General features: G+C 36.3%; 1 long non-coding RNA gene across 13 annotated transcripts in view; it reads right to left on the bottom strand.

Annotated features, from left to right (window-relative positions):
• Nucleotides 1-297: 297 nt before the first annotated feature.
• Nucleotides 298-6,669, bottom strand: part of LOC143232143 (uncharacterized) — a 35,027-nt gene continuing 28,655 nt past the window's right edge. For all 13 annotated transcript variants that reach the window (XR_013017487.1, XR_013017475.1, XR_013017565.1 and 10 more), the window contains 2 exons: nucleotides 5,858-6,024; nucleotides 298-4,986 (listed from right to left, as the gene is read on the bottom strand). This is a non-coding gene — a long non-coding RNA (uncharacterized LOC143232143). The remainder of the gene's footprint in view (nucleotides 4,987-5,857; nucleotides 6,025-6,669) is intronic.

Below are 6,669 nucleotides of genomic sequence, written 5' to 3'. Positions count from 1 at the left end.
ATTTTCACTGCAAGTGCATGACGATGAAGACGGCAGTGGATTTGGACAACTAGAGCCTAATAATCGTCGAGATTCAGCCGATTGTCCAGACCTGGATTTTAAAAGACAGTTGGCATCACTACCCATGCTTGACCGATGTTTCATGTGGCTATCTTCCATCTCCAATGATGCATGCGATCTTGAGATGGTTTGTTTGTTTCTTTGTTTTTAAATTTCGCACAAAGCTACTCGAGGGCTATCTGTGATAGCCGTCCCTAATTTAGCAACGTAAGACTAGAGGGAAGGCAGCTAGTCATCACCACCCACCGCCAACTCTTGGGCTACTCTTGTACCAACGAATAGTGGGATTGACCGTAACATTATAACGCCCCCACGGCTGAAAGGGTAGCATGTTTGGCGCGATAGGGATGCGAACCCGCGACCCTCAGATTGCAAATCGCACGCCTTAACACGCTTAGCCATGCCGGGCCTTTCTTCAGATGGTGCCATATCTACTAGCATCCAGTGGTGCCACTGCCGAAGTTAATTGAAATTGTATTAACACTTTCATGGCCAGGTGGGTTAAGACGCTCGACTCGTAATCTTAGAGTCGCGTGAGGGCGTTATAATGTGATGGTCAATCCCATTATTCGTTGGTAAAAGAGTAGCTCAAGAGTTGGCGGTGGATGATGATGACTAGTTGCCTTCCCTCTAATGTACACTGCAAAATTAGGGACGGCTAGCGCAGATAGCCCTCGTGTAGCTTTGTGCGAAATTAAAAAACAAAACAATTAACACTTTCACTGAGATCTTCCCCTAAGCTAAATAAAATCGTCTGGCGCTGGGCAGAATAAAATACCAAAAGGCCCAATACGCGATAAACGTGTTATATTAAGGATATGTTTCACTTTTTACTTTTTTGGTTCAGTTTTATGGTTATAAGAAAAAATATTAATATTATAAAATTTCCTCGCGGAACCCTAGATAATTATGGTGGAGCCGAAGGGCTCCGCAGAGCACAAAAACCATGATATCATGTAATTAAGCTACTTCCTATTTTTCCGATTCAAAACGTTCATTATAGTCCCCTACTCACTTATTAAATGTATCATTTCTTTAAAACCTCGTGTTTGGTCATCCACTATCTTATTTAATTATGTCAGACCATCTGTCTTTACTGTTTCAAAATGAAGTTTTAATATATTTATACGTGCATCAATCAGTCAACGTTTCTATCTTTGTTTGTCTGAAACTGAAACGCTATTTTCGATATTTTTTAGTTCGCTCAATAGTTCATCAACTTCTGTATGGTAGTTATGAATTAATGTAAGATAATTATCTATTAAACTTGTCTTCTTTATCAGTAACATTCATATTATATCTACTGTTTTATTTCTAAAAGTTGTAAGTTCTTCATGTTCCTTTAATTTAAAATTTAAGTGTGTCAACAAAACTATGTAACAATTTTTTTACTTTTTCTTGTTCCTGAGCAGAAAGTGTTATTCCCAATTGCTTATGCTGAAAGTAAACGGTTTGTTTTGGAATTTCGCACAAAGCTACTCGAGGGCTGTCTGTGCTAGCCGTCCCTAATTTAGCAGTGTAAGACTAGAGGGAAGGCAGCTAGTCATCACCACCCACCGCCAACTCTTGGGCTACTATTTTACCAACGAATAGTGGGATTGACCGTTACATTATAACGCCCCCACGGCTGGGAAGGCGAGCATGTTTGGCGCGAGTCGGGCGCAAACCCGCGACCTTCAGATTACGAAGCGCACGCCTCAACGCGCTAGGCCATGCCGGGCCCCGAAAGTAAACGGAAAAGACCTGTTTCTTTCTCTTCAAACTTTGCTTTTGTGACTTGGGTCAAGAAATTTTGAAATTTACCCATTTTCCAAAATATTCCAGGTAGATTCAGTGCTGAGTGACCTGATAGAGACCTCAATGACTTGATCAGTGATCTTGGTCTAACAAAGTCGAATGCTCAGCTTTTGACATCTAGGCTCAAGAAGTGGGATTTGTTAGATGAAAGTGTGCAAGTCACAAGTCAGAGGAAGCACCGCCGACATTTTTCAAGCTTCATCACTCGTCAAGATGGGCTCTGCTTCTGCCACAATGTATCCGGTCTTGCGAGGCAATTGGAATTGTCTCTAACCCGAACGAGTGGCGCCTCTTCATTGATAGCTCATTGAGAAGCCTCAAAGTTGTGCTACTCCATAACAGGAATAAGTATCTGCCTCATCTCCTGGCTCATTCAGTACACCTCAAAGAGGAATACAACATCGTCAAGACCTTGCTAGAAGTCTTGAAGTATGATGAGTATGACTAGGAGGTTATTGGAGACTTCAAAATGGTGGCATTCCTACTGGTTCTCCAAGGAGGATTTACCAAGTTTCCCTGTTATCTTTGCCTTTGGGACACCAGAGACACCGCAGCGCACTACAACAGGAAGCACTGGCCACAATGGACCGAGTTCTCTCTGGGGAGGCACAATGTCAAGTGTGAGCCACTAGTTAACCCACAGAAGGTGTTGTTCCAACCAGTGCACATAAAATTGAGTCTTATGAAACAATTTGTCACAGCTCTTGATAAGGAGTCTGCAGCCTTCAAATTCCTTCGAGACTTCTTCCCTAAGCTGTCTGAGACAAAGGTTAAAGCTGGTGTCTTCGTTAGACCACAAATAAAGAAGATTCTGGTGTGCACAGAATTTCCCAAGAAGCTCAGTAGGAATGGAAAAAAAGTTTTGGGCAACATTGTTGCAGTGGTTCAGGAATCCTTGGGCAATCACAAGGCCGAAAATTATGTGGAACTGGTTGAGGCTCTGGTGAAGAACTACGGCAAAATGGGCTGCAGGATGTCCCTGAAAGTCTATATCCTTGACGCTCATTTTGATAAATTCAATGAGAACATGGGATCAGAGGAACAAGGCGAGCACTTCCGCCAAGATATACTGGACTTTGAACGCCGCTACCAAGGAGCGTATAACGAAAACATGATAGGAGACTATATGTGGGGGCTGATACGTGAAAGAGATTGTACATTACAGTCACAAATCTCGAAAAACTACTCACTTCTAAACATTTTTGTTCATTTTTGTATAACTTTAGTATGAATACATGTAAATCTTAATTCATATGTTGTTTTATCCAGACCTTTGCCCATTTGCCCGGTTTTACATATAAAATAGGTTAATTTCTAAATTTCATTATCCAAGTCACAAAAGCAAAGTTTGAAGGGAATAATGACCATTTTCTGTACTGTTACAACATAAGCAATTAATAAATAACACATGCTATCGAGAAACAAAATTTGTGTTACAATGTGTAATCTGATGTATTGTAAAAACGGAATATCTTCTACAATTATCTTCTTATCTCCTGATAAAATAAAGTTACCTTCTTCATAAAATACAATTGTTAACTTATTTTCGACTGGAACAATACTCACGTTTTCTTCTGTTATTTTGTCGACAAGTAACATTACAACACTTCTGATGGACATAACAATATATCTGTAATTAATCTGCATAACAATATTAAAAAGAAATAACGTAATAATATTAACCTATGGCTAAATAGAGCAACTAACCAAGTTTATCCAGATAAAGTAACATATGGTTTAATGTTCTTATGACATCTGATTTATCATTATTTATATTCACTACTTTTATGGGACTCTTTTGTGAGTGCTGTAATATCTTTATGTCAAACCTTACTGGCCCGGCATGACCAGATGGGTTAAGGCATTCGACTCGTAATCCGAGGGTCGCAGGTTTGAATCCCAATCGCACCAAACATACTCGCCCTTTCAGCCGTGGAGGCGTTATAATGTAACGGTCAATCCCACTATTCGTTGGTAAAAGAGTAGTCAACGAGTTGGCGGTGGGTGGTGATAGCTAGCTGCCTTCCCTCGAATCTTGCACAACTACATTAGGGACGGCTAACGCAGGTAGCCCTCGAGTAGCTTTGTGCGAAATTTAAAATAACAAATAACATACCTTCCTCTTCAGGTTCTGTGTGATAGTGTCGTCTCTGGTTATTAGGCTAAATAACCTAATAACCTTAAATGATAATCATGTGTCACTGGTTGAACCGGTGGAGCAACTGGTTCTCCCAGTGTTTTTTTCAGATATAATGATATATTTAGGTTTATCATCCTCGCTACTTTCTGGTTCACTCTCATACATCAGTTCAACTATTATCATCTACTGGTAGGAAGTTTCTTGAGAAGTATTTATATCTATATGAACTACTACAATTTCTTCTTCCGCCTTTTCGTCTTCTCCTTTTACTACTTCAACTATCTCTCTCTCTTTGTTAACTTTTCTCGTAAGTGTATATCATTCCCTCACATTCTTCAGTCTATTTATAGTTACTAACTGTTTAGTTCTATCATACAATCCCTGAATTTCATAATTAACAGAGCTTATTTGTTTCATTGTCCTAAACGTATCTTTCCATAACGTAGCTGGCTTCTTATTGTTTTATTTTTTAACACTAGAGTTATTCAACAAAACCTTATCCTAGTAGAGTACGTCTCAGTGAAGCGTTGTATTGCTTATTTACATGTTACAACGCAGGTGAACCAAGTTGAAACGTGCGGTAGGTGAGAGTTTCAGGGCTAGCGCGAGCAAAAATATTTTCGCACATTGAAGACTGCGCTGAATAAGAATAGTTGTTATGTGAGAACAGAAAAATATTCTGTGGAAAATAGTATGAAACTAGATATTTTAGACTAATCTGCTATAACTTTCCATATATGTATTGTCTTAATTGTGTTTTAAAACGATGCCTGACAAAACATTTTGCGAATCTTATTACATTGTCCTTCCAAAATAAAGTTTGTGTCTGTCAATCAAACATTTCTAATACTCTGAGTTCAACCAATTAATGTGGCAGACAAACAGAAATATCTTTTCTCCTTAGTTTCTTCTTATAGTTTCCATTAACACTTGAACCAGTAATTTCAAGTTATCTCAGATAATTATGCTGCAGTATATTTGGTAGAATTCTGTAAATCAAAACAAACCATTAACTATGAATACAACTATGTAAACAAAACTCAACATTTTACATGACAAATAATAATGTAATAATATCTGAAATCAATATTTAAATAAAATCACGACTATTAACTTTATATCGAGTACAAAATATCTGAATAAAAATATTAGTCAATAATTTGTTGAAAATATATTGTGAAATAAACATTTTTCCAAGTATAACATTAAATAAAATTAAATTATATTATGTGTGTGTTATTTCTCTAGTAAAGCCATATCTGGCTATCTGTTAACTGAGAATAATTTAAACCATGATTTTAACGTTGTAACTCTGTACAATAAGTGCTGTACCATATGGGGAATTAATTATATTAAAAGATATAAATTGTGTTACTTGTTATATGATGGTAACCAAATGCTAGGATTAAATGTGTTCAAATTATCTGTATGTAACTGGAACCTAAAGTTGGTAAACATCTCAGACAAAATACCAAACAGAATTTTTCAAACAATCCGTTTTAAAGTTCTCTTTATCTCTTTGTGTGTAGTGTTTCAACAAATGACTTTAATGTCCTTAAACATAAAATTAATTGTTCATTAGACAAAATTTTATATTAATTTGAATGATTGGTATATTTTGGTGTTATTAATCAAACTTTCTGAACCTATATTCCTTATACCAACAACTACAAGAAGTAATGATTGAGTATTTCAGTCATGTTAAGAACCATTCAACAATAACACACCGTTACGTCACATGTTGATATGTATATGATATTGTTATTAATTCATAACAAGTTAGTGTAGAATATCCTGTTTGTTGTCAACATTATTCACACCTGTTCTACTGTTAGTTAAATAGTTAATGTTGAACTTTACCTTCATCTGTAGCTTTCCACAATCAACACGAGAAGTGGCCGTCATAAACAGGAGACAAATGAATTGATGGACAGACAGAACGATTCACAGTATGATATAAAACAAGTAGTAGATCATGTTCTCTGTCCAATCTGGATTGGAGTTCATTTTTTCTTTGTGACTTAACACTGAATGGATGTCACAAAATTATAAATTACAAAGTATTTCTGAGTAAAACTGTTCATAGAGACTTAGAATTATTTCTTGCTTACAGTTTAATATTTAATATAAAGGTGTGCACTCTACATCTGAAAGTTACTCACAAGTCGTGGTCGTTGTTCAGATTACATTCTGTAATATCATAAAAAGGTAAGATAAAAAGATTGCAGTAAGTAAACCACTAAGAAAATTGTACGAAAAACAAGATATGAGTAATTAGTATGTGAAGAAATGATAATTAGTTAACAAATACAATCATAGAATTTGGGATTAGGAGTAAAAATTCAATAGGCAGGTTGCCTACTGGAGAAACTCGTCAGAGTTCACATATAAACAAACATGAAAGTCTGGACTGGTTTTAATTCTTGACATACACTGAATGAATGATTCATAATTATAAAGTCTAAAGTATTTATGAATAAAACTGTTAGTATACATTTATAATTATGTTTTATTTGAAGTTTAAAATATGATATGTGGATGTGCACTCAACATGTGAAAGGTGCTCACAAATTGGTGTAGGATAAAAAAAACAATTAAAAAGAGAAAGCAATTATCTATCACCGTATTGCTCTAAGCGCCATCTAGTAGTAAGAGCTAATAAAATATTGGAT

This window comes from Tachypleus tridentatus, chromosome 1 (genome assembly GCF_004210375.1).
Source record: "Tachypleus tridentatus isolate NWPU-2018 chromosome 1, ASM421037v1, whole genome shotgun sequence".
Lineage (NCBI taxonomy): Eukaryota > Metazoa > Arthropoda > Merostomata > Xiphosura > Limulidae > Tachypleus > Tachypleus tridentatus.
Note: the sequence above shows the minus strand (reverse complement) of the source record. Positions and strands in the feature narration are given on the sequence as shown.